General features: G+C 33.6%; 1 protein-coding gene across 3 annotated transcripts in view; it reads left to right on the top strand.

Moving 5' to 3' along the window:
• LOC138933544 (protein FAM135A) overlaps window positions 1–8,262 on the top strand; it is a 32,424-nt gene that overhangs the window by 1,112 nt on the left and 23,050 nt on the right. The window lies entirely within an intron of this gene.

Raw genomic sequence — 8,262 nt, 5'->3', positions numbered from 1 at the left:
GAACAGACGTTCTTTTCAGGCTTGCAGCAATAATGTTTATCTACGAAGAATGTTAGATATTTACGATTACGAATGTTCACGAGGTCTTCCTTAATACAAGAAATTTTGTTTCCAATATTATCCCACTGTTTACACTCTTTCCGGACAATCGGCGATACATTATTCAGGTGATAAAAAAAAAGAACGCAGCCTCGTACAGGCGAGGAAATAGAGGTCGGATGCAAATTACGAGCATGGATGGGAGGCGATGCACGCTGGGCACGGTAATTGGGACGAGGGGACGCTGCTTCGATGAGTACCCTCGGTACGAGGTCCGAGGAGAGAGGGGAGGATGAAAAGAGGAGAATCGCTATACATATATACGTAGAGATGTTACTCTATCTCTACCGTTTCCCTCGCGATTTTTCTCCCGCTCCCGATTCTCCCTCTTCTCCTTGCTTTAACTTTGGTAAACCGGAATCACCGGTGCGTGAGATATCTTCCTCGGGAGAGCTCAGCGTTAACAATGAAGAATGAAGAGTATTGTGCGCGACGTATGCACGCGCCCTTTGCTCTCTCCATGCCCTTCTTCATCCCTTTCGTCGTTGAACGTCACGAGTATCCGTACGCGAATACCAAGAATAGTACTCGAAGCTCGTCGACCGCTCGAGAATCTTCTTCTATCTACCTCCCTCCCATCATTTTTCTCCTCCTCCTCTTCATCTCAATATATGCACTAGCCTCGATTAGTCGCTTAAGAGAAATGTTACCGGACCTCTCTCTCTCTTTCCTCTTTTTCCATCCTCTTCTTTTCTACCTCTAACTTTTAGAAGCGCGACAAAGAGAGGTCGCACGCTAATTACGTCATCGTATTCCGATGACTCACGGCTTTTAATCCCCCTCTCGCGAATCAACGTTTATCCTGTCGTAGCGTTATAGGGGAAGACTAGCTACTATTTAGCTTCCTGTATGTATATACGTGTACATCGGAAAATCTCAATTTATTTAAACGCAGGCCAATTTAACAAACCCTTCTAACTTGCCTTAATTTTCAACGATATTACGTTCATATCATTGCTCTCAAAGCGAAGAAGATTTCACTAGCACTATAAAATCCATATCTCCAATATCTCCGTTATTGCCTTTGATCGTCGAATAAAACGAGATAAAAAAAAAAAATAAAAATGACTACGCGAATCTGAATTATAATCTATAATGATTATAAGTAATTCAGATATGTATATACATCTTTTTCTGGCAATAAATTATTTCTTTTAAACATCGATTATACTAAACTTGAAGGAATATAAAACGAGAGCAATGCCTATACTATTCCATTTATTTTTCTTTTCTTCGCTTCTTTTTAATATCATTATCTTTTTTTTTTTTTTTTTTATTTTGTATCTGCCATTAACGGAGTCTAGACTTGCCGATATGATTTTTGACACATCGATTTTATAGGAGCCGGAAACGTACCATGCGATGTCGCTCATGGACTACGGTGTTCAATAATTTAGCAAGGTTACGGTTACCTTTCGATAACCATCGTCGCGGTAAAGCCTATAAAAAGATCGATCATGCGATTCGTCGCTTGTCAATCCCCCTTGTCGCGTGCGTGCCACTATCACACTCGAGAGGATTACGGTCGCGCTATTCTAAATATCTGCGAAGTAATAAGCAAGGTTGGGAAGTAACGCGTTACTTGTAACGCCGTTACCGTTACAATTACTTTCTTTCGGTAACGATCGTTACTTTTTTCTGTTTGTAACGGTTAACGATAACGTTTTTACATTTTTACAGTAACGGTAACGAATTAGCCATTACTTTTATCGTTATTTTTTGGTTCTTTATTATCTTATTCTATCTATTCAATAGATGTATTTTTTGAAAAATATTTTATAGCCTTCTATCATAGGCTGCATTCTGATAGTCACTGCCAGTATTGAAAATCTATAGTAACGTAAATTATAGATTTTACAATACTGACAGTAAATATTGGAATACACTCTTAATAATATCAATATTTCTCTTATCGATATTTAAAAACAATGTTCGATAAAAATTTTCGACAAAATTGAAATTTGTAAATTACAATTTAAACTCCTATAAAGATAAGCGTATTAAAAAGTAAAGATATTAACATAAAAAATTAGAATCATTAAATAAGTTTAATATAAAAAAAAAAAAACGCTTGCGCTATATAGAGACTAATTTAGACTTTTTAATTGTAACATAGATTATTACATTTAATATTGATTATTAAATAATTTTATAATCTAATAGCTTATTTTTTAGCATTACAAGAAAAACAGAAACACAACGAAAATGTAACGAATCGTTACTTTCCAAGTAAGGGTAACGGTAACGCGTTACCTTTTAAAATCGGTAACGAGTTATTTTTTACAAAAAATAACGGTAACGGTAACGCGATACTTTTATAGAGTAACGTTCCCAATCCCGGTAATAAATAGCGTATATACATTTGTGTACCTACGAGTGCAAGTTTTTAAACGTCATAAATGGAATCACGATACTACCGTATAAATCAAACGTTTTAGTTTTTATAAACTTTTTATTTCAACCGCGAGTTTGTACGTATAAATGGAATAGATATTTGCCAATGTTTTATTATTGTTTATCATTTTAAAAATTCGAATCACAAATTATATATTGGCAATTTTTAAATTATATTATTATTATTCTTTATATATTATTATTATTGTATATTATATACACACATATATATATATATATATATATATATATATATATATATATATATATATATATCACAATATTAATTAATAATAATACTAATTAATATAAATATTAATTAATATTATATAATATGTAATATTATATATATAAATATGTAATTTTACTGATTATAATTAATAATTGCAATCTTTTATATATATTATAGGATTATTTCAAATATTATCTTACTATTTGCAAATTCGACAAAACAATATATTTTCCACATTTGGTTATAAGAGAAAAATATGTAATAATTATTGAATTGTAGAACGAGTACAAAAATTATCGGATAAAAGGATCTTATGTTGATGGGTTGTAACTTGAACAGTGGGATTTACCTTTGCAATCTTCATATATATTTAATGTTATTCTCCGATATACGTGGGGGCATATTTAGTCACGCACAACAACATGGATCATGCAACGCGTTAATGTAGCGTTAACTTCGCATTCGAAATCGGAATTTCGACCCCCGTAAATTTTCCGTAATGTCAGCAAATTTGTCGGCGCGTACGACGAGCGTACATGTGCGTATACGATACGAATTGTATAACGATTCTTTACTTAATTTTTTTTTTTTCGTAATGGTCTATTTTAAATCTTTATACGTAATTAATTGAAGCAAAATAGTGCAACGATATAGAACACCATCGGTATAGGAAATATTTCTTGAAATGAGACTGGAAAAAATTGAAAAGATTTGACTCATGTTCAATTCATTCCCCTGTTCATAATATCGTAACTAATTGATAATTCAATAAACCTCGGCTACTCGGAAAATCAGTTTTCGTAGAGATGAATGAATCTAAAATCAATTGGCTATTATTAAATTGTGTTCCGCTCAAAGCGCGCTTTTACTTCGTGTCTCCGACCGCAATATTCCGGGGGGGTACTGGTGTGTACCGTTCCATTATCGATTATACTACTGTCCGACTATAATGGAGTCGTATTCGATTAGTGGAAGCGCGGGCGAGATAAAGGGCACGGAAGTGATCTGTAGGAAAATTCCATCTCGCGTCTCCACCTCCTCCCACGAACGTGGTGTCGGCCGTGCCGCGCAGTTCGATGACTTCAATAACGTAACAGATGTATGGCCCAAAGTTCATAGCCAGCGGAATAATAGTGGTTGTACTCTGACATTTCTCAGGCGCGACCGTTTTCAGAAAAGGTCAAACGATATGGAGCAGTATTTGAGAGATCACGTACAGACAGCCGGATATCTCATTGGAAACACAGTCGCTCTTTCTCTCTCTCTCTTTCTCTCTCTCTCTGTCTCTCTCTCCCTCCCTTCGGTCCACCCTGCCGTCCCAGATTTTCCCGACAAAAAATATGCATGCGGCGGAATACCTAAACAGGATGCCGATAATGGTGGCTCGTGCATGAGGAAACGCGATGGAAGAGTACCGTAGCTCCCACGAGATCTCGCGATGGGAAATGAAAAATACGAATGAAAAATTGCCGGTATTTAAGAGAGGTCGAAAATTATACGAATTCAAATGAATCTCTGATCAATCCATTTTACTTTAAACTTGGCGCTTTACAACTTATATCAACTGAATAGTCTAAAGCCTTTGATTCTTATTACTGACAATATTTTTCCTTTTTTGTTAGTATCCGATTTTGAAGAGAGAACGAAAGATGATTATTTATTATAAAATGTATGTAATATTTAATATTTTTAATATTTTGCTAATTACAACCTTTTAGAATTTTAAAAAGATAAAGAGTTTTTAAAGATGTCATTTGCTTCAAGCTAAAAGCTCTGAAAATTTTTGATCATTTTTAACAAGAAAATTGGCGTTTAAATGGCACTTAAACATTATAAGGAAAAAAAAAAAAAAAAAAAATCCAGTAAATCGTAATTAAAATTAAAATCAAAGTTTGTAGCCTGTTGGTATGCATTATTCTCAATACTTAAATGATTTTTTCCTCGCCAGGCGCAAGCCATCCTCTTCTTTTTTTTCCTCGACAAACACTGCTGCCAACGTGTTTTCGTATTGTCGCCAAAAACATATTTCTCGATTGCCATCCTCGCCATTTTCTTTCCACGCTTCCGTGAATTATGACTAGCCTGTGTGGGCCTCTTGTTGTCTCGCCCTACTTCCGGTCTTAACAACAATCAGTCGGAGTGCTTTATCCGACCTGAAACCTTATCTCGAAGAGAAAAGGCTGTGCGGTTGTGTCATTTTCAATCTTTTGATCAAAATGGTCATTGAACCAACATATATACAATATATGCGCTCTCAAAAGAATATTAGAAGATGCAAGCTATATATATATATAGCGTGTTGTATTATTGAAAACAGACAGTATAACAGCAATTGGAAGCTCTATTATATATACAGATATATATAGTGTACTTTTATTCATGTTACGTCAGATCTTCATAATACCAAGAATTTCGTAATCGATTGTTTGTACTATTAAGTAATAAACGATGAATCATTTTATTGTATAAGTAACATCGCAATTATTTACGATTGAAACACTTTGCGTAATGAGTTCTAAAGATTGAATTGACTTGATTCTGCTGATGAATAATAAATGGACTCTCTCATTAAATAAAATTGTTATAGCTAAAATAATTTATTTTTCTTCTCTCTTTCTTTTTCTCTTTTCCTTTACTTTTTATCGATTTATGTTTAAAGTCGTGGAAATCACAAACAAACAAACGAAACTGTATTATTATTAACGTATTTTCGATAATTTTCGTGATGTGTTGACAGATGGAGATAATCCACGACTTGTTCGACAAGCATCCCGAATTATTAGTGGCAATGCGGTTAAGAGTTATTCGGACCACGATGTTGATTCTTGGCTCGATCCATCGCGGTGATTAGTGAACGAATTGCACGGGAGTTTGGCTCGGGCAGAACAATTTTGTCTTAAGATCGGGGTGCAAGACAACGGGAAAGAACTGGAAAAGAATCGTCTCGACTATTTCTTAAATGCGCCAATTTGTGCTTTTATGCAAGACGTCCTAAAATTTTAATTTTAAATTTTTGTTTTTAATTTTAATCCTTAAAGACATATATTTAGGATTGATATTTTTGAATTATTATTTGTTACAATTTTTTGATATTACGTATATATTGAAAAAATATCTTGATAATATATATTTTACAAATTCAATGTCGGAATAAAATTAAATCTTGTTGAATTTAAATGAGCAATGCCATTTAAAGCTTTCAAAATTTTAATCGCGATGCACATCGAATCCAAAAAACTTTTGTCCATTTAAACGTTTTTCATAAATAAAACACTCAATTATAACCGGGAAAATTTCGGATGTGCCTGAAACACGCTGTACAACGTCTCGCCTGGTAATTCGCGAGCCTGGCGCGCGATACAAATTTAGAAATTATGGCCTTGATTATTAAAACGAGTTTGCGAGATTAGTCATCGGACGCCGGAAGGCCACGAGGAAGGTTATCGTCGTCCTTTATCGTCTCGCCGGTCGCAAGGATATATGAAAAAAAGCAGCGTGCGTGCACGAAACGCACCCTGATCGTTATCGGAAACTCTCGATACGTACGCGACCTGGTCAGCTAGAAAGAAAAGGATTATGTGCACGCGCGTGTGCTTGTACCTCTGGTCGCGGCAATAAAGGTCGCTTTATCGTCTCAGGGGTTGAAACTTTTCAAGCACGCTCGCGTGGTTGTTGAACCAGCGGTTTATCGGCTCAAGGAGAAAACACGTACGGAGATATACGATCGTGTATGTACGAGCGCGTATTTATATGCGCGGTGTTTAGATAGATCCTAATCTAGATGATATATCTCATAAGATCCTTTGTGCAATTTTTTATAGCTAGAGTTACGGTGTCTTATATTTATATCAAAAATTGACTTTTCTTCAGATTAAAATCATATAATCATCATCAACGTCACTTTACACACACACACACACACACATATATATATTTTTAAATTATTGAAAGTAAATTTGTTATCTCTTTTTCCGCAGTTCTTCAAATATATATATTTTCATAACCATATTTCTTAAAAAAAAACTGTTAACATATGATTGAAATAAATTTTATTAAAAATGGTAAAAATAGGAAATTCTCATTTAATGCCGTAGGATATCTTATAGATTATACTTACAATGTCAAAATGATCGCCTCTATAACGATGTCGCCGGAGATTTCTCTGCCGACAATTTGCGCGCATTTAACCGCTCGCTAGAGGGGTGAGAAATTCTCGTCCCGAGAAACGAGAGGAGCGTTAAAAGAGCATCATCCTTCGAGCGACTAGAACAAAATGAGAAAAAAAAAAAAGAATTCTTTAAGCTAGTCGATTGACAAAGTACACTACTACTTTCATTTGCTAAAGATTTTAAATATCGTCCATTATACGTTTATGCACGATGTTTTAAGAAAATGTTCTTTATTCTTTCGAATTTTGAGTATATCAAGGATTTAATAGGAAGAAAATATATTATTTATCCATAAAATGAAAATTATTAATTTTTATTTCCTTGATATTATATCTATTGTATTAACTTTATTAATATTTATTAGTGATAAATCAAATAAACATTCATCATAATCTCCTCGCAAATTAAAAGAAAATTTTTGAGAAACATTTTATTAATATATGTATATATATTTTAAAATTATCATATGAAATTAAAAAAAAAAAAAAAAAAAATTATTACGCTTTATAATTGGCTTAGCCTGCCATTCATTAAAACGATTTTTGACCGCTGTATTTTACCGGACGACTACGCGATGATAAAATCTCTTCTCTAGTGCTACCAGGTAAATGGATTTAACGCTTTATCGCACTAACTCGACAGGAGTTCACATTTTTTTTTCAGCGAACACGCAGAGACGATGTGATTGTTACTAAGTTATTTGTTGCGACATTGCGTCTTTTTTTGTATACGGTAGAGTCACGTTTACAGCAAACACTAATGTAAATCTGAGATGCAAATGAGAGGGTTTTTGCATTACTGTACTACGAATACGGTACGACGTCAATGTTCCATGAACGAACCAGCCACCGTCAATTTGCATCTTCAATTTACATTACATTGGATAACAATGTTCTTGCGATAGGAATCGAACAAGATGCTTTGTACAGGAAACTCAAAGTTGATTTCACATCTGTTTCTCTCTTATCTTATCGAATATCATGTATGATCATTTTTCGCGTCGATCAATATTTCGTTAGTTCATATATTAGATTGATGTTAGACTTTCAGTTATAATTGTATAGTGTTTTAATTTCAAATAAAAACACGTACGCATGTAACAGTGATAAGAATTTTATGGCAGCAGTTATTTTTCATTGCTTATATTTTTTAAAAATAAAATTCTGTATATTTTGTTTCTCTGAACACAAGATATATCTTGTATCATTTTTCTTGATATATCTTTTGTATAAAATCTTTTGTATATAAAATCTCTCTTCTCTCTTTTAGACATAATCAATACGACATAATTTTCTTTTATTAAATAAATCTATATTTTGCAATCAAAGAAAATCAGAAACTTAATGATGTATAATAAAATTAATTATT

The sequence above is a fragment of the Polyergus mexicanus genome, unplaced genomic scaffold (genome assembly GCF_030449975.1).
Source record: "Polyergus mexicanus isolate NDT 795.1 unplaced genomic scaffold, iyPolMexi1.0 SCAF_5, whole genome shotgun sequence".
Lineage (NCBI taxonomy): Eukaryota > Metazoa > Arthropoda > Insecta > Hymenoptera > Formicidae > Polyergus > Polyergus mexicanus.
This window is presented reverse-complemented; position numbering and strand designations above follow the sequence as displayed.